Source organism: Chiloscyllium plagiosum, chromosome 17, assembly GCF_004010195.1.
Source record: "Chiloscyllium plagiosum isolate BGI_BamShark_2017 chromosome 17, ASM401019v2, whole genome shotgun sequence".
In the NCBI taxonomy this organism is placed as follows: Eukaryota; Metazoa; Chordata; class Chondrichthyes; order Orectolobiformes; family Hemiscylliidae; genus Chiloscyllium; species Chiloscyllium plagiosum.
Window position 1 is genome coordinate 72,345,244 of NC_057726.1, and position 21,155 is coordinate 72,366,398.

The 21,155-nt window shown below is 45.2% G+C and overlaps 1 protein-coding gene across 1 annotated transcript in view; it reads left to right on the forward strand.

Moving 5' to 3' along the window:
• coq9 (coenzyme Q9 homolog (S. cerevisiae)) overlaps positions 1 to 21,155 on the forward strand; it is a 58,230-nt gene that overhangs the window by 36,271 nt on the left and 804 nt on the right. The gene's annotated exons all lie outside the window — the stretch shown is intronic.

The following is a 21,155-nucleotide window of genomic DNA, read 5'->3' on the forward strand; positions in this document are numbered from 1 at the left end:
GACCGGTACCCCAATCCGGAGCGAGTGTGATTCCAGTTTTATAGAGGCAAGCAGAAGTTTCCAGAACAATGGGGAAGGATCCACAGGCCCTGAAGTACAAGGGATCGAAGATTATGTTTTTTCAGGACTTTTCTGCAGCTGTGATCTAGAAGTAAAGGCGAGGTTGAGGAATTTGGATATTCAGTACTCTGTAAGGTATCCACCAGTGCTACGTTTCAGCCATGGAAGGGTTGTGCTTGTTTTTGATTCGTCAGAAAAGGCAAAGGACTTTTTGGACACTTTAAAATAGACTGGCTGGTACAAGCAATATGGACAATAATGGTTCCTTTTGTTTCCTGTTGTTTGTTCTGTTCGTCTGGTTTTGTCCCTTTACTGTTTGTTTTTTCTTCCCTTCTTACTTTTTTAGGGTTTGGGAAGCATAGTCAGAGTTTCTTTTGTTTTTGATTAGATTAGATTCCCTACAGTATAGAAACGGGCCCTTCGGCCCAACCAGTCCACACTGACCCTCAGAAGAGTAACCCACCCAGACCCATTTCCCTCTAACTAATGCACCGAACACTACGGGCAATTTAGCATGGCCAATTCACCCCATACCTGCTGTGGGGTGTAACTGGAGCACCCGGAGGAAACCCATGCAGACACGGGGAGAATGTGCAAACTCCACACAGAAATTGAACCTGGGACCCTGGTGCTGTGAGGCAGCAGTGCCGCCCCTCAGCATGGTTGCCCTTTCTCAGGATCCTGTGAACACGGCTCACCAAGAACTGCAGGCCAGCCCGGGACGACCGAGACTTCACCTTGGCGCGAGTTTTCCCACTGCCCTTTCCTCTTCCAGTCATCGTCACAAGCACTTTCACAGAGAATGCTGTAGTTTGATGAATTTTGGTTTAATTTTTACCAGTAATAACGGTGGTCGATGTATGGGTGGGATGGGTGTAATACCAACTTGTAATTTCTTAGTTTGAATGATTTATGTATTCTTTACTTTTGGTTTGTCTGGGTCTGGGCCGTGGCTTCAGCGAAAAGGAGACATGGAGGTGTTTGTGAGTAAGTGTGAGTGCCCCCTATGGGCAAGGGGTAAGTCTCCTATTCTCTGTTTTTTGTATTGGTTTATTGTAGGTGTAGTTTTTGGATGTTTTGTTTTGGTAGTTTCTGTAGTGGTGTTTTTTAGACTCTATGAGTCCTTCATTGTTTCTGCTCGGTGCGTTGTGAGTAGGGTTCTTCCTCTTGGGGGATCACAGGCTGTTTCAGATGGCTATGGCTAGTTGTTTGTTTAAATGGTGCACCTGGAATATTAAGGGGAGTCACTCACTCACAGATTAAGAGAAAGAAAGTATTTTCGAGCCTTAGAAGTGTTCTTGGATATCAATTCAGGTATGGCCAATATGCTGTCAGTGCTTTGGGATACTGCCAAGGCCTATGCAAGGGGTATAATTATCTCTTCTTCAACAAGTTGGAAATGACAGAGGGGAGAACAGCAGCATACGCTTGAGGGCTGGCTGAAGGCAGCTGAGACTGTGTACTTTGACAGTCCATCTGTGATTAGGTTACAGCAGATCACAGCTCTTCAGGCTGCTCTGAACTCCGTGCTTACTCAGACAGCGAAGAAAGGGATCTCTTTCGTGAAACAAAAGTTATTTGAGTTTGGTGAAAAGCCAGGTGATTACCTGGTATATCTGGCTAGGAAGAAGAGCACCCCCCAGTCTATTACATCTATTAGAGAGGGTACTGGTACTTTTACTTATGATTCCAAAAAGGTCAACTTATTACAAAAATAGGAATTGCTGGAGAAGCTCAGCAGGCCTGGCAGTATCTATGGAGAGAAATCAGAAAGTCCCACTGGCGTCAGGCTCACCCGTCTACAGTTCGCTGACTTTTCTTGACAGCCTTTCTTTAATAATGGCACCATGTCAATAAACCTCCAGTCTTCTGGAACCTCACCCGTTGCTTTTGATGATACAAATATCTCAGCAAGGGGCCCAGAACTCATTTCCCTAGCTTCCTACAAAGTTCCAGGGTACATTGGATCAGGTCCCGGGGATTTATCCACTTTTATGCATCTTAAGACATCCAGCACCTCCTCTTCTGTAATATTTCATTTTTCAAGATATCACAATTTATTTTCTCAAGATCTCTCGTTTCCATGTTCTTCTCCAGAGTAAATGCTGCCACAAAATACTTGTTTAATACCTCACCTATCCCCTGTGCATAGATGGCTTTGTTGATCATTAAGAGGCCCCACTCTCTCCCTCGTTGCTTTTTTGCTCTTAACGTATTTGTGGAATCTTTTTGGATTCTCCTGACCTCACTTGCCAAAGCTGTCTCATGTCACCTTCTTTCCCTCTTGTTTTCCATCTTAAGTATAATCTCTATCCTATACGTATCAGGTGCAGTGATTGTCGGATTAGTAAATACATTACATAAAGAGGGAATATACTTATTCCTGGGTAATGAGTTTTATGTTTCAGCATTCACTAGAGAGAGGGACTTTGTTCATAGTGAGAACACCATGGACCAGGTGAATAGGCTTGAACAGATTGATATTAAGAAAGCGGATGTTCTGATAATTCTGGGAAGCATCAAGATAGATGAGTGCCCAGGGCTTGACTGGATATATCCAAGGTTACCACGGGAAGTGAGGAATGAGATTGCTATGCCTGTGGTGATGATCTTTGCATCCACACTCTCCACGGGAATAGTACCAGATGATTGGAGGGAGGTGAATGTTGTTCCTCTGTTCAAGAAAGGGAATAGGTAAATCTCTGGGAATTACAGACCTGCCAGTCTAACATCTGTGGTAAGCAAGGCACTGGAAAGGAATCTGAGAGATAGGATTTATGACAATGTGGAAAAACATCGTTTGATTAAAGATTGTCAGCATGGCTTTGTGAGGGGCAGGCCATGCCTCACCAGCCTGATTAAGTTCTTTGAGGATGTGATGAGACAAGTTGAAGGTCCTCAACCCACAAGCACTTCCATCTCGAAGGACAGGGCAGCAGATACATGTGAGCACCACCACCTCAAGTTCCCTTCTGAGCCAGTCACTGGTTATATATCACTTGGAAATATATCACCGTTCTTTCACTGTCGCTGGGTCAAAATCATGGAATTCTCGCCCTAAGAGCATTGTGGGTCAACTCACAGCATGTGGCAGACAGCTCACCACCACCTTAAGGGCAACTCGGGACAGGCAATAAATGCTGGCCACCCACATTCATGAGTGCCATTGTGGGTCGACTCACAGCAGGTGAACTGCAGTGGTTCAGATTGGGAGCTCATCACCACCTTCTCATGGGCAGCTAGGGTTGGGCCATAAATGCTGACCAGTCAGAGGCACTCACATCCCACAAATGATTAAAAAAAGATGGTTGCGCACTCCCTGCCTTCACTTATTTTGAGCACCTTGAAAATATCTTACTTCCCTTATGCTAACTGTGCTTCCTTTACCCTAGTTTGCTTACTTAGTTTCCTTTATAATATTGGCCGTAACTTTGACTGTGTAGCCAAATTCTGAATGAATGCCATCTCCAAGTCTGATGATGATACAACCGTGGTGGGATGGATATCAAACTATGATGAGTCAGGATATAGGAAGGAGCTAAAGGGCTTGGTGATATGGTGCAATGATAACAACCTCTCTCTCTTTCAGTGTCAGCAACCTAAAGAACTGATCATTGATTTCAGAAAGAAAGGAGGAGAACACGCCCTCATTGATATCAATGGAGCGGAGGTTCAGAGGGTGGAGAGCATCAAGTTGACAATAACTGACAAACTCACCCCTTAGATGCAATGGTCAAGATGGCATAACAACGCCTCTTCCTCCTTTGGTGGCTCAGGAATTTGGCATGTCCATAAAGACTCTCACCAACCTTTATAAAAGATACTGTCTGGGTAAGGCAAATGCTCTGACCATTTCTGTAAGAAACTACAGAAGGTTGTGTGCACCGCCCTGACCATCACAGAAGCCAACCTCCCATTTTTGGACTCCATTTACACCTCTCATTGCCATGGAAAGGCTGCCACTCTCAACAAAGACCCATCCCACCCTGATAATGCTCTCCTATGACCTCGTCAGTCAAGCAGAAGATATCGAAGATTGAACATGTGCACCAGCAGATTCAAGGAAAGCTTCTTCCCAGCCATTATTAGACTGATTAATGTCTAAATTTGAATCTCTAAATTCAAATAATGTTGATCTTGCTAAAGTTGATCTTGCCTTGCGTATGTTCTATGTGGTGTAACCTATAAGCCTCACTCTGTCCAAGTTTTTTCACCCCATGATCTGTATGTCCTTACTGCCTGTACTGCCTGTACTGCTCACAAACAAAGTTTTTCGCTGTACGTAGGTACATGTCACAATAAATCATTTAAAATCAAATTGGAATTCGCATGTTTTAGAGTGATTAATTTGGTGCAAACTCAATGGGCTGAAAGGCCTTTTCTGTGCTATATGAATCTATAAAATATGAGGTGATGAATTTTGTCAAAAACAACAGAGCAAGGCAAATTGGGAAGACTTCAGAGTTACTCAGTAAAAGATAATTGTTTTTGAACAGAATTCAAGTCCACAATTTCATGTAAGAGCTAAATTTGAGTTAGCCACTGTTCATAAAATTCAAACCCACTGATTAGTAACTCCCTACATTTATATAATTCAAATCCATTAACTCCCTACATTTATACAACCAATGCATATCATAGAATCCCTACAGTGTGGAAACAGGCCATTTGGCCCAATGGATCCAAACTGACCATCCCCCTACCCTATCACTGCATTTCCCATGGCTAATACACATAACCTACACATCCTTGAACACTGGCCAATCCACCTAACATGCACATCTTTGGACTATGGGAGGAAACTAGAGCACCTGGCAGAAAACCACAAAGACACAGGGACAATGTGCAAAGTCCACACAGACAGTTGCCTAATGTTGGAATTGAACTTGTGTCCCTGGCACTGTGAGACAGCAGTGCTAACCACTGAGCCACCATGCCACCCTTAATTCACATCCAGTTAACTCTTCATTAATATATCTGTCACCTGTTTCCTTGTCTGTTATGTCCTAGGCATTCCTTCAGACCATGTTAGGTAATAATTGTGGATGTGGTACCAATCCACCGCTTTGTTCTGGATGGTGTCAAGCTTCTTGAGTGTTGTTCGAGCTGCACCCATCCAAGCAGGTCGAGAGTATTTCATTGCATTCCTGACTTGTGTCTTGTCGATGATGGACAAGCTTTGGAGAGTCAGGAGGTAAGTTACTCACCATAGTATTCCTAGCCTCTGAGCTGCTGTTGTAGCAACTGCACTTATGGGGTGAGTTCAGTCGAGTTTCTGATCCATGCTAGCCATAGTGGGGTATTCAGTGATAGTAATAAATACCCAAGGGTGATGGTTAGATTCTGCCTTATTGAAGTTCCTCATTGTCTGGCATTCTGTGGCATTAATGTCACTTTCCACTTGTATATTGTCCAGATCTTGCTACATTTGAACATGGACTGCTTCAGCACCTGAGGAGTTGTGAACAGTGCTGAACACTGCCCAATCATTGGCAAGCATGCTCACTTCTGACCTTATGACAAAGGCAAGGTCATTGATGAAGCATGTGAAGCATTGATGAAGATGGTTGGGCCTAGGATACTATCCGGAGGAACTCCTGTAGAGATATCCTGCAGCTGAGATGACAAACCTCCAACAACAGCAAACACCTTCCTATGTGCCACATATGGCTCCAACCACCAGAGAGTTTGCCCACTGATTCTCATTGATTCAGATTTGCTAGGGGATCCTTGATGCTGCACTCAGTGGAATGCAGCCTTGATGTTAAGGGCAGTCACTCTCACCTCACCTCGCCAATTCAGCCCTTCTATCCATGTCTGAACCAAAGTTATAATGAGGTCAGGAGCTGAGTGGCCCTGGAGGAAGCCAAACTCAGCACATTGCTTGGACGATCCCAGTGTTGTTACTGTACTGAAACAGATTGACCAGAGGCTTGGGTAGTTCTCAAGTATAGGCCTTCAGTAATGTTGGCAGGGTACTATGTAGTTTCCAGTGTCTTCAGACATTTCTTGATATAAGTGGATTGAATTGAATTTAATCTGTGACATTTTTATTCATTTGCAGAACATAGGCATTGTTGGCAGTGCCATCTTTTATTGCCCATCCATGGTTGCCCTGGAGATGGTGAAGATGAGTTGTCTTCTTGAACCTCAGCAGGCTCTGGGTTGTGATGCTCCAGCCACTGTCCCGAGGCCACATTATAGAGCTCACTAACTCTCTGAGGGAGAATGGACTCACTGCTCAAAACAAGCTGATTCAACCTCTTGAAGACAGTTTGTGTATATGATCTGCTCAGAACCACAGAGGGAGAGAGAGAGTTGCTGTGATTTTAGAGCTAATGGAAATCTCCCTACATTTATGTTTAATGTCCATCTCACTCACTGAGCTACAAGAACAAACCTCAGGGAAGCAGTCGCACAGAAATACAGCTATGAAGCAGAAAGAGGAAAAGGAATCCAACAGTGGGGAGTCTGACAGTGGGGAGTCTGACAGTGGGGAGTCCGACAGTGGGGAGTCTGACAGTGGGGAGTCTGACAGTGGGGAGTCTGACAGTGGGGAGTCCGACAGTGGGGAGTCTGACAGTGGGGAGTCCGACAGTGGGGAGTCTGACAGTGGGGAGTCCGACAGTGGGGAGTCTGACAGTGGGGAGTCCGACAGTGGGGAGTCTGACAGTGGGGAGTCCGACAGTGGGGAGTCTGACAGTGGGGAGTCCGACAGTGGGGAGTCTGACAGTGGGGAGTCCGACAGTGGGGAGTCTGACAGTGGGGAGTCCGACAGTGGGGAGTCTGACAGTGGGGAGTCCGACAGTGGGGAGTCTGACAGTGGGGAGTCCGACAGTGGGGAGTCTGACAGTGGGGAGTCCGACAGTGGGGAGTCTGACAGTGGGGAGTCCGACAGTGGGGAGTCTGACAGTGGGGAGTCCGACAGTGGGGAGTCTGACAGTGGGGAGTCCGACAGTGGGGAGTCTGACAGTGGGGAGTCCGACAGTGGGGAGTCTGACAGTGGGGAGTCCGACAGTGGGGAGTCTGACAGTGGGGAGTCCGACAGTGGGGAGTCTGACAGTGGGGAGTCCGACAGTGGGGAGTCTGACAGTGGGGAGTCCGACAGTGGGGAGTCTGACAGTGGGGAGTCCGACAGTGGGGAGTCTGACAGTGGGGAGTCCGACAGTGGGGAGTCTGACAGTGGGGAGTCCGACAGTGGGGAGTCTGACAGTGGGGAGTCCGACAGTGGGGAGTCTGACAGTGGGGAGTCCGACAGTGGGGAGTCTGACAGTGGGGAGTCCGACAGTGGGGAGTCTGACAGTGGGGAGTCCGACAGTGGGGAGTCTGACAGTGGGGAGTCCGACAGTGGGGAGTCTGACAGTGGGGAGTCCGACAGTGGGGAGTCTGACAGTGGGGAGTCTGACAGTGGGGAGTCTGACAGTGGGGAATCTGACAGTGGGGAGTCTGACAGTGGGGAGTCTGACAGTGGGGAGTCTGACAGTGGGGAGTCTGACATTGGGGACCTCGGGGGGAGGTGAAGATGGATATTTTCAGCACTCAGCTGAAAAATGCCACAAATGCTTCTGACTTGGAGCTGCTCTGCTTTTGAACTCTTGGAATTGCTGAAACTCTGACTGCCTCAGGTGGGGAAGTGAAAGCTGCAGCTTGAGATTTTCAGGCACAGTTTGTAGTGATTCCCTTTCCTCTTTAGCTTCATTGCTATATTTCTGTGTGACTGCTTCTCTGAAGGGTTGTTCTTGTAACTCAGTGAGTGAGAGGGACATTAAACATAGATGTAGGGAGATTGCCATTAGCACTGAAATCACAGCAACTCTCTCTCTCTCTCCCTTTGTGATTCTGAGCAGTTCATATACACAAACTATCTTTAAGAGGTTGAATCAACTGGTTTTGAGCAGTGAGTTTGTTGTCCCTCAGAGAGTTAGTGAGCTCTATAATGTGGTCTCGGGACAGTGGCTGGAGCAGCACAGGACAAATCTCCTGTCCCTATACTCTCCTGACTCTGTAGACATGTTCAGCTGGAGGACATGCCTGCATATTGAGCTCCCACAGTTCAATATCCTGCCAGCTCTTACTGTCTTGGAGCCCAGGTCACCCTGACTAGTGGTCTGGAGGAGAGATAGAACATAGAATATAGAATAGTGCAACACAGGACCAGGCCTTTCAGCCCACCACACCTGGGTCGTCCATGATGCCATTCTAAACCTAATCCTATCTAACTGCATCTGGTTCATATCCCTCTATTCCCTGCTTGTCATGTGCCTTGCTAAATATTGCCTGTTAAATATCTGCTTTTACCCTGGCAGTGCATTCCAGGCACCTATCACCCTCTGTGTGAAAAACGTACTTTGCATATCTGTCTTTAATCTTACCCTCTAACCTTAAATCCTATGCCCCACAGCATTTGACATTTGGAAATTGAAAGTCATAGAGTGTGGACTGTCTCCTTTGGTTCTCGCTGAACTCCCTGAGCCACTCAGCTCTTTAGTCAGGAAGATCAGAAGTGGGGATGTTCGCTGATGATTATACAATGTTCAGCACCATTCACAACTCCTCAGATACTGAAATAGCCCGTGTTCAAATGCAACAAGATTGGGATACTTTCCAGGCTTGGGCTGACATATGGCAATGACATTCATACCACATAAATGCCAGACAATCACCATAAGAGACAATCTAAGTGCTGCCCTTTGACATTCAATGGTGTTACCATCACTGAATCCCCCGCAATTAACATCCTCAGAGTTAATGTTAACCAGAAACTCAACTAGACTAGCCATATAAATACAGCAGTTACAAGACCAGGTACAGAGGCTCAGAATTCTGCAGCAAGTAGCTCACCATCTGACCAGCATTGTCTTCCACTTTCTTTCCAGCTACACATTCCTTTGAGTCCAGTGTGAGGCAGCGACTTCCAGGACTGGCAATCAATGCTGCAATTAGTGTGCCAATCACTGTTCACAGAACCTCAGAGTGGCTGCACATGCAACTTTGAGGGAATGTTCCTCCTGACTCCCTGAAGATTGTTCACCATCTACAGGAGTCTGACTATCTACAAGATGCAGTACAGAAATTCAGCAAAGATCCTTAGATGGCGTCTTCCAAACCAATGGCCACTTCCATTCAGGAGAACAAGAGCAGATATGTGGGAACATCACCACCTGCACGTTCCCTCCAAGCCACTCGCCATCCTGACTTGGAAATATATTAATGTTCTTTCACTGTCGCTAGGTTAAAATCCTGGAATTTCCTTTCTTAGGCATTGTGGATCAACCTACAGCACACAGACAGCAGAGGTTCAAGAAGGCAGCTCCTCCCCATTTATTAAGGGCATCTAGGGACAGGCAAAAAGTACTGAGACAGAGAAACTCTGTCTATATCTCCCCTGGATGAAAAATAGCCTTTGGGTGGATGATGAAGAAGAGCAAGGCAGCTCTTCCTGATTTCCTGGACAACATTTATCCCTCAATCCACATCATTAAAACTGATTCAGAGTATCCTACTGTACAGGAGAAGCCCTTCAGCCCATCAATCTGTGCTGCCAAAACTATGCTAACTTGGCAAACGTGAGGACTGCAGATTCTGGAGATCAGAGTCTAGATTAGAGTGATTTGGAGATGCTGGTGTTGGACTGGAGTGTACAAAGTTAAAAATCACACAACACCAGGTTATAGTCCAACAGTTTTAATTGGAAGCACACTAGCTTTCGGAGTGACGCTCTGACTATCACCTGATGAAGGGGCGTCGCTCCGAAAGCTAGTGTGCTTCCAATTAAACCTGTTGGACTATAACCTGGTGTTGTGTGATTTTTAGATTAGAATGGTGTTGGAAAAGCACAGCAGGTCAGGCAGCATTCGAGGAGCAGGAAAATCGACATTTCGGACAGGAGCAACTATACTAACATCTATATTAATCCCACTTTCCCCACATTAGGCCCATTGCCTGAATGCTATGAAATGTAAGTGTTCATCCAAGTACTTTTTAAAGATTGTGAGTTTCCCACTTCCACTATCCTCCCAGGTAGGGCATTGCAGTCCCTTACCTTCCACTCTGTGAAAAATGTTTCCTCATATCCCTTCCATCTTAAAATCATTCCCCCTTATCATTGACCCTTCGATGAAGAGGAACAGTTATAGAGTCATAGACTCATAGAGATGTACAGCATGCAAACAAACCCTTCCATCCAACCCATCCATGCTGACCAGATATCCCAACCCAATCTAGTCCCACCTGCCAGCACCCGGCCCATATCCCTCCAAACCCTTCCTATTCATATACCCATCCAAATGCCTCTTAAATGTCGCAATTGTACCAGCTGCCACCACTTCCGCTGGCAGCTCATTCCGCTGGCACACATACCACCCTCTGTGTGAAAAAGTTACCCCATAGGCCTCTTTTATATCTTTCCCCTCTCACCTTAAACCTATGCCCTCTAGTTCTGGACTCCCTGACCCCAGGGAAAAGACTTTGTCTATTTACCCTATCCATACCCTTCATAATTTTGTCAACCACTATAAGGTCACCCCTCAGCCTCCGACGCTCCAGGGAAAACAGCCCCAGCCTGTTCAGCCTCTCCCTATAGCTCAAATCCTCCAACCCTGGCAACATCCTTGTAAGTCTTTTCTCAATCCTTTCAAGTTTCACAACATCTTTCCGATAGGAAGGAGACCAGAATTGCACGCAATATTCCAACAGTGGCCTAACCAATGTCCTGTACAGCCGCAACATGACCTCCCAACTCCTGTACTCAATACTCTGACCAATAAAAGGAAGCATACCAGACACCACCTTCACTATCCTACCTATCTGCGACTCCACTTTCAAAGGTCTCTTTGTTCAGCAACACTCCCTAGTACCTTACCATTAAGTGTATAAGTCTTGCTAAGATTTGCTTTCCCAAAATGCAGCACCTTGCATTTATCTGAATCAAACTCCATCTGCAACTTCTCAGCCCATTGGCCCATCTGATCAAGATCACAATCTGAGGTAACCTTCTCCTCTGTCCACTACACCTCCAATTTTGGTGTCATCTGCAAACTTACTAACTGTACCTCTTGTGCTCGCATCCAAATTATTTATGTAAATGACAAAAAGTAGAGGGCCCAGCACTGATCCTTGTGGCACCCCACTGGTCACAGGCCTCCAGTCTGAAAAACAACCCTCCACCACCACCCTCTGTCTTCTACCTTTGAGCCAGTTCTGTATCCAAATGGCTAGTCCTCCCTGTATTCCATGAGATCTAACCTTGTTAATCAGTCTCCCATGGGGAACTTGTGGAATGCTTTAGTGAAGTCCATATAGATAAAAAGGTAAAAACAATGACTGCAGATGCTGGAAACCAGATTCTGGATCAGTGGTGCTGGAAAAGCACAGCAGTTCAGGCAGCATCCGAGGAGCAGGAAAATCGAATTTTTGGGCAAAAGCCCTTCATCAGGAATACAGGCAGAGAACCTGAAGGGTGGAGAGATAAGTGAGAGAAGGATCACATCTACCGCTCTGCCCCCATCAATCCTCTTTGTTCCTTCCTCAAAAACTCAATGAAGTTTGTGAGACATGATTTCCCAATACATATACATCCTGTCCCTCAGGATTCCCTGCAAAAACTTGCCCACCACTGATGACAGACTCACTGGTCTATAGTTCCCTGGCTTGTCCTTACCACCCTTCTTAAACAGTGGCACCACGTTAGCCAACCTCCAGTCGTCCGGCACCTCGCCTGTGACTATCGATGATACAAATTGCTTTCTATTTACCCTGTCAATGCCACTCATAATTTTACACACCTCCATCAGATCCACACTCAACTCTCACTCCTCCAAAGAAAGCTTATCCAGCCTGTCTTCATTGCTGAAATACTCCACCCAGGCAACTTCATCGTGAATCTCCTCTGCACTCCCTCCAGTGCAAACCTACAGTTTAGTGACCAGAATTGTACACAATGCTCCAGGTGTAGCCGAACCAAACTCCTATACAGCTCCAACATAACCTCCCTGCTCTTAGAATCCAAGCCTCAACTGATATAGGCACTTGCCAATGATTGAGTGTCAGGTGATGAGTACAAAGGTAAAAACAATGACTGCAGATGCTGGAAACCAGATTCTGGATCAGTGGTGCTGGAAGAGCACAGCAATTCAGGCAGCATCCGAGGACAGGCAAAATCGACGTTTCGGGCAAAAGCCCTTCATCAGGAATAAAGGCAGAGAGCCTGAAGCGTAGAGATCTCTCCACGCTTCAGGCTCTCTGCCTTTATTCCTGATGAAGGGCTTTTGCCCGAAACGTCGATTTTGCCTGTCCTCGGATGCTGCCTGAATTGCTGTGCTCTTCCAGAAGGTGATGAGTACAGTCTAGCTTGTGGGGTATTGCTGTGTACACAGTTCTTGCTGTCTCTCCTACAATATTGTCAATGACTTCTGTTGAAAATGTCCTCATTGCCTGTGAAGGATTTGAGAGGTCCTGAATTGGGAAAGGTGCTATGTAAATGCAGCTGTCTCTTGTCTCTGCCTTTTCCTCCTGCAGTGAGTTGTGTTGATGTTAATCTCACTTCCTGCTCTGAGCTGCCTCCCCGAGGGGGATTCAGTCAATCAGGAAGCTCGATTGCTCTCATTGTCTCTCTCACCCGGAGAGGGAAGTTGGGGTTGGGCTGAGGGAATCGAGATGACAGTTTGCTGAGAAACACTGACCTCAGAGGATCCAGCTGCTCGTGCTCCTGTCTCCAAGAATCCCATTCACAGAACAACATGAACTTCCCATTTCAGGGAGAACAGCCATGGAGGACCAATTCCAGGGAGAGCTGTCATTGCTGGGGCACTGGGGAAGTTTCAGGGGGTGTCCATATTGCTGACTGGGTGCAGTTACTCCAGGATATAAAGCAGGAGGTGACAGCTCCCTCATCAGCCACACTCCCTCTTCAACACTGAACACTCCCAAGGTGAGCCGGGCCAGGATGAGGACAGCACTGTGTGTAGCTGCCGTTGTGGTAGGAGCACTGGCAATCTGCTTGATCCAGGATGGTGTGGCTGCAGCTCCAGGTAAGAGAGAGGCTTCCTTCTTCCCAATCTTTGCTCAGAACCTGAGAATGAGGTTCCAGAGCCCCTGCTGCTTTCTATGGACTATTTGTGTTACTTATGCAATGCAATGATTCCTTTTCATTCCATTCAATGTGGGCCAATGATTCCAAATGGAAACATAATAAAGAGAGAGAGAGAGAGACCACTCAGCCCATCCAGCTGGTACCAGCTGTTTGCTAGAATGAATCAATGGGTTAATCTCTCCTGCTCTGTCTGTCCAATCCTTGTCAATTTCTACCTCCTTGTGTGGAAATGGTTGGGAGACTTTCCTCAAGTACATGGAAGTCTGATAAGAAACTTGATGGAGGGTTTGCAGGTGTCCAGGGGGTTTGATGATTATCGATTGCTGTGAGAACTTTAAGACCACTCGCATTCCTCATAAACGGCTCGTAAGCTTCACCAGGACAGTTGGCTGCTCCACCTCCTCCATCATGTGAGTGTTTCAAGGTGTTTTTATCACAGTCTGAGGAAATGAAAGGGTTGGAGCTGGTGCCTGTGATTCTCTGATAATCATAATCTCATCTCACTCTTTCAGCTTCACAAATAGGAGGAAGATGAGAATTTGTACGAGAGCGAGTGAGAAATGGGTTCAAGATGCAGTGGCATTTCTGGAGAAGAAACTGGGGATTGGAAGAGAAGAACCCTCTGAAAGCACAATCTTTCAATCCACTGAAAACACATGGAGTGTTGGACTGACTGGTGTTACACTGGGGGACAGGCAGAATGCTGGATCCACAAACTGATTCCCTGATCACTTGCAATATTCCTGTTGCTGTGCTCATTCACATAAAAGACTGTGAACGGTAACCAATAAATTTTCTTCATGTGTAGTCCAATCGTCACACTGAGTGTGAAGACTCTTAATGGAACAGGGGAAATTTGACTGGACACCAATGGGACAGACTGAGGGAACAGTTAGTCTGACATTGGACAAGATTCCAGCAAATGTCCAGCTGATCCCAGGATCATCCCAGAGGCTGTCGGTCTCTACACTCAGTGGGGTTTGTTCAACCATTCCCTTCCACCTGAGGGCTAGGTGGGCACAACTGCAATCCCCACTCTCACCACAGTTAGGGTTTTTTCAGGGGTGGGGGTTAGGTCAGTCCCTGGAGTTGGGATTTGGATCAGACTCTGGAGGTGGGAATGTGTGTATACAGAGAATGGGGCTAATCTCTGAGGCTGGTGGTAGGTCAGTCTTTGCTGGTTGGGGACTGTCTGTCAGACTCCCTGAGAACTACTCTAATTCCATTAGTAATCACAGAATGATTGTGATTTTTCTCTTTCCTCTCCCTCATTGCCTTACTGAATTCCCACCTCCTGCTCTTTATCCATTGAAACTGTTACAATGAAATAAAGGTTGTTTCTGAAGAAAATTTCTCTCTGGTTTTCCTGTCTCTCAGCAGCTTATTTTTTCACCTTTCAGTTTTCTGCACAGGAGAAACAGCTTTGAATTTCCTGCCATTTTTCACTGTCACCTTCCATTGGTTGTTTTACGTTCAGAGACTAAGACTGCTGAGCTGATTGGCTGAGAATTGGGGGAAGAGTCAGAATAGAGCTTGCTCATTTACATACATTTCAATATATTTCCATCAAATTTAATCCATGAATCAGATCATTTTGCCCACGCTGTGGGTATACCCTGCTTATGCCCCAGTTGAGTATATCTGGGAAACACACCTTAGGAAGAATACAGTGGCCTTGGAGGGACCACAGGTTCGGCTTACAAGAATGATAACTTGACTTCAGCCATTCATTTATGAGGAAAGGTTGTACAAATGTGGCCATTTTCTCCACAATTCAGAAGTCTTTAAGATATTAACAGAAAAAGACAAAGTAGATAACGATAAATTATTGGGGATTCTAGAACTGGGATGCGTAGTCTGAGAATTCAGGCCAGGCCATTTATGACAGCTGTTAAAAGGCACTTCCACAGAACTTTGGAACTCTCTTCCACAAATGGGGGTGGGATTCTGGTTCAGTTGTTAATGTTAAACCTGAGAAGGATACAATTTTTGATCAGCAAAGATATTAAGGTTCAAGCACCAAAGGAAGTTAGGCCACAGATCATCCTTGAGCTTATTGAATGGTGGAACAGGCTTAAAGGGCTGAAGGCATACTCCTGCTCCTATGTTTCCATATACACATTTGAATCCACAACAAACTGGCCTCTTCATCTAAGCCAGACTCCTGTTATCAATAGGATGGTCCTGTCTTCTCCTCCATGTCTTTACAGACCAATTGTGGTAACTACAGAAGGGTCGCCCAACTATCTAACACAGGGAAGGTCATTATAAAAATCGTCATTGTTACACCTCCTGGGATGACTTGCAGCAGTCTGATTCCTAAATGAAATCTGGATTAATAAATCAAATGGGTTTTTAAAAATCTTGTTAATGTGATGGTAAGTTACTGAAACGGTCAGTCAAATTGGAGAATTTCCTCAATTACAGAACAGAAGTTTATGACATAAAGATAAAGAAAAAGAGGGTATCAGGATAGAGAACCACTGTAAAACAAAAACAACTTAAATATCAAATTAAACAAAATTTCTATCTATTCCCCAACACTGTGGACTGGAAAGGCCTGGGTAATTTCACACATTGTCAGGAAGATGTCAGTGTAACTATATTGCCAGGGGAGTGACAAGCTTTGGAACACTTTTGATAACATGCAGAGTGAATCAAACTGGCTGAAAACTGGCACTTGTGATGTTGGAGGCTGCGATCGATCACCCACTCGGCACTTCAGGCTGAAGATTGTTGCAAATGCTTCAGCCTTACCTTTTGCACTGATGTACAGGGCTCTTCATTATTGAGGATCGGGTATTTGTGGAGCTTCCTCCTCCAGTGAGTTGTTTAATCGTTCACCACTATTCATGACTGGACATCATAGGCTCATAGAATCATAGAGTTCTACAGCACAGAGACCCGCCCTTTGGCCCAAACTGGTCCGTGCCGACCAAAATGTTCATCCACGCACTTAGCCCACATCCTTCTAAATCATTCCTATCCATGTATTTGTCCAAATGCATTTTAAATGTTGTTAATGTACCCGCCTCAACCACTTCCACTGGCAGCTCATTCCATATGCGTACACATTCTGTGTAAAAAAGTTGCCCCTCCAGGTTCCCTTTTATTCTTTCCCCTCTCACCTTAAACTGATGCCCTCTAATCCTCGATTCCCCAACCCTGGGAAAAAGACTGAGTGCATTCACCCTATCCATGCCTCTCATGATCTTATTAACTTATGTAAGGACCCCTCTCAGTCTCCAATACTCTAAAGAAAAAAGTCCTAGTTTGTCCAACCTCTCCCTACAACGCAGAAATTTGAGACCTGGCAACATCCTTGTAAATTTCTTCTGCACTCGTTCCAGTTTAACAACATGCTTCCTATAGCAAGGTGATCAAAATTGAACACAATACTCTAAGTGCAGCCTCACCAATGTCCTCTATAACTGCAACATAACTTCTCAGCTTCTATACTCAGTGCCCTGACTGATGAAGGCCAATTTGCCAAAAGCCTCCTTCCCTGCCCTGCCTATCTTTGACTCCACTTTCAAGGAACCCTGAATTCCAAGGGCCCTCTGTTCCACTACACTCCTTAAGGCCCCACCATTCACCATGAAATACCTAAATTGATTTGACTTACCAAAATGAAACACCTCACACTTATCTACATTACACTGCATTTTCCATTTCTTGGCCCACTTCCCCAGCTGATCAATGTCCTGCTGCAATTTCTGATAAGCTGAACCCTTTGTTTATAAAGTTAAAAATCACAAAACACCAGGTTAGAATCCAACATGATTATTTGGAAGCACTAGCTTTCGGAGCACTCCTCCGACATCAGATGGTTGTGAAGAATAAGATTGTAAGACACAGTATTTATAGCAAAAGTTTACAGTTTGCTGTAACTGAAATTATATTTGAAATATTATATATTTCAATACATCATTTCAGTTACATCGCACTGTAAACATTTGCTATAAATTCTGTGTCTCACGACCTTTTACTCTATAACCACCTGATGAAGGAGCAGTGCTCCAAAAGCTAGTGTTTCCAAATAAACCCACTACACCACTATAATCTGGTGTTGTGTGATGTTTAACTTTGTACACTGGCACCTCTAAATCACGTTTTAGATTACTTACAGTGTGGAAACAGGCCCTTCGGCCCATCCCGACCCTCCAAAGAGGAACCCACCCAGACCCATTCCCCTAACACTACGAGCAACATAGCATGGCCAATTCACCTAACCTGCACATTTTTGACTGTGGGAGGAAACACAGGGAGAATGTGCAAACTCCACACAGTCAGTCGCCTGAGGCGGGAATTGAACCCAGGTCTCTGGCGCTGTGAGGCAGCAGTGCTAACCACTGTGCCACCGTGCTGCCCATGTCATCTCTGGGCCATTTTCTTTTTCTGACCATACTCCCAGCTCAGTGGCTGCGAACAACATCATTTTGTGATCTTAGGTGACTCCCAAATGACTGTTTCCCTCCCCGGACCCCCTTTTAGAATCTTTTTTGAACATGAACATCTGACCCAACCCTGAACAAATACTCCAATACCTTCTGATGCGGAAAATTATGTTTTATTAACCTCTAGGAAGGGCTTCAGAAGTTTTCCTACAAGATGTGATGTAAAAGCAGGATGTTTTTGGTTTCATTGTAACCAAATGAGACAATGAAATCTATGATTAGGTTAGATATCACTCGTGAGGCTGTGGAATAGACTCATAGACCAAGCCATTTAACAGCCCATCATTTGAACAAATAGTTGACTACACTAATCTCATTTTCCAGCTCTCAGTGCTGGGTCATGAACACTAACCAGTTCATCATGCAGACCAGCTTTCCAACCATTGACTCCATCTGCGCTTCTTGCTGCTTCAGTAAAGAAACCATCAAAGATCTCTCACCTCAGTTACACTCGCTTCCACCCTCTTCCATCAGGTAGAAGATATAAATACTTGTATACACGTCGGAACAAATTCCCCTCTGTTATCAGACTTTTGAACAGATCTCTCAAATGTTAATGTTGATCTCTCTCTCTCTGTGCACCTTCTCTGTGGCTGTAACACTGTATTCTGCACTCTGTTCTATTACCCTGATGCACATTGTATGATACAATCTGCATGGACTGTATTGCATACAAAACAACATGTGACAATAATAAATCAAATCAAATCATATCCATGCAGGCTCAAACAATACAAGTGAATACCTCTCCGATCCTGTTGGATATCTCTCTGTCATAGAATCTTAGAGATGTACAACACAGAAACAGATCCTTCGGTCTAACTCTTTCCCCTCTCACCCTAAACCTGTGCCCTCTAGTTCTGAACTCCCCCAACCCCAGAGAAAATACCTCATCTATTTACCCTATCCATGCCCCTCATAATTTTGTAAACCTCTAAAAGGTCACCCCTCAGCCTCCGACGCTCCAGGGAAAACAACCCCAGCCTGTTCAGCCTCTCCCTATAGCTCAAATCCTCCAACCCTGGCAATATCCTTGTAAATCTTTTCTGAACCCTTTCAAGTTTCCTTCTGATAGGATGGAGACCAGAACTGCACACAATATTCCAAAAGCAGCCTAACCAATGTCCTGTACAGCTGCAACATGACCTCCCAACTCCTGTACTCGGTGTTCTGACCAATAAAGGAAAGCATACCAAATGCTTTCTTCACTATCCTATCCACCTGCAATCCACTTTCAAGGAGCTATGAACTTGCACTCCAAGGTCTCTTTGTTCAGTAACACTCTCTAGGACCTTACCATTAAGTGTATAAGTCCTGCTAAGATTTGCTTTCCCAAAATGCAGCACCTCGCATTTGTTTAAAATAAACTCAATTTGCCACTTCTCAGCCCATTAGCCCATCTGGTCCAGATCCTGTTGTACTCTGAGCTGACCTTCTTCGCTTGACTACACCTTCAATTTTGGTGTCATCTGCAAACTTACTAATTATATCTCCTATGTTCATATCCAAATCATTTATGTAAATGATGAAAAGCAGTGGACCCAGCACTGATCCTTTTGGCTCATTATTGGTCACATGCCTCCAGTCTGAAAAGCAACCCTCCACCACCACCTTTGAGCCAGTTCTGTATCCAAATGGCTAGTTCTCCAAGTATTCCATGTGATCTAACCTTGCTAACCAATCTACTATGAGGAACCTTCTCGAACGTCTTACTGAAGTCCATAAAGATAACATTCACATCACTGCCCCATCAATCCTCTTCATTACTTCTTCAAAAAACTCAATCAAGGCAGTGAGACGTCAGTCCTTGCCTTTTCAAATACATGTACATCCTGTCCCCCAGGATTCCTACCAACAACCTGCCCGCCACCGATGTCAGACTCCGATCTATAATTCCCCGGCTTGTCCTTACCACCCTCCTTAAACAGTGGCACCACGTTAGCCAACCTCCAGTCTTCCGGCACCTCACCCATGAGTATCGATGATACAAATATCTCAGCAAGGGGCCAACAGTCACTTCCCTAGCTTCCACAGAGTTTTAGGGTACACCTGATCAGATCCTGGAGATTTATCCGCTTTTATGCATTTCAAGACATCCAGCACTTTCTCCTCCGTAATATGGACATTCCCCATGTTCTATATCTTCCATGTCCTTCTCCACAGTAAACACTGATGCAAAATATTTGTTTCGTATCTCCCCCATCTCCTGTGGTTCCACACAAAGGCTGTCTTGCTGATCCTTGAGGGGCTTATTCTCTCCCTTTGTCCTTAAAGTATTTATAAAACCTTTGGGATTCTCCTTAACTCTACCTGCCAAAGCTATCTCATGTCCCCTTTTTGCCCTCCTGATTTCCCTCTCAAGTATACTCCTACTGCCATTATACTCTTCTAAGGAATCACTTGATCTATCATGTCTATACCTGACATATGGTTCCTTCTTTTTCTTGACTAAACCCTCAATGTCTTTAGTCATCCAGCATTCCCTACATCAACCAATCTTGTCTTTCACTCAAACTGAGACACACTGCTTCTGAACTCATGTTATCTGAAGGCTTCCATTTTCCAGCTGTCCCTTTACCTGCTGAACATCTGCCCCCTATCAACTTTTGAAAGTTCTTGCCTAATACCATCAAAATTCCTTCAATTTAGAACTTTAACTTTTAGATCTGGTCTATCCTTTTCCATCATTATTTTAAAACTATTTTAAAATTCCCTACCATAGCCACCTTATTATTCTTACAGATAACTGAAATCTCCTTACAAATTTGTTTCTCAATTTCCCGCTGACTATGGGGGATGTATCGTACAGTCCCAATAAGGCAATCATCCCTTTCTTTTTTCTCAGTACCACTCAAATCACTCTCCTGGACATACTCCCAGGTATATCCTCCCTCAGTACTGCTGTAATGTCATCCCTTATCAAAAACGCCACGCCCTCTCCTCTCTTGCGCCCCCACCCCAACTTTCCATCCTTCCTATAGGATTTGTATCCTGGAACATTAAGCTGTCAGTCCTGCCCACCCCTGAGCCATGTTTCTGTAATTACTATGATATCCCAGTCCCATGTTCCTAACCATGCCCTGAGTTCATCTGCCTTCCCTGTTAGGCCCCTTGCATTGAAATAAATGCAGTTTAATTTATCAGTCCTACCTTGTTCTCTGCTTAGTTCCTGCCTACCCTGACTGTTTGACTTGCTCCCATTACCAATGCTATCAGTCTCAGATGGCTCTCTTTCCTCACTATCTTTCTGTGTTCTAATCTCCAACTTTACTAGTTTAAATCCTCCTGAGCAGCTCTAGCAAATCTCCCTGCCAGTATATTAGTCCTCTTCCAATTCAGGTGCAATCCGTCCTTCATATACAGGTGTCTTCGACCCCAGAAGAGATGCTAATGATCCAAAAATGTGAAACCATCTCTCCTGCACCAGCTCCTCAGCCACGTTCACCTGCTCTTTCCTCTTATTCCTGCCCTCACTAGCTTGCACCACCAGGAGTAATCCAGATATTACTACCCTCAAGGACCTCCTCTTTAAATTCCTGCCTAACTCT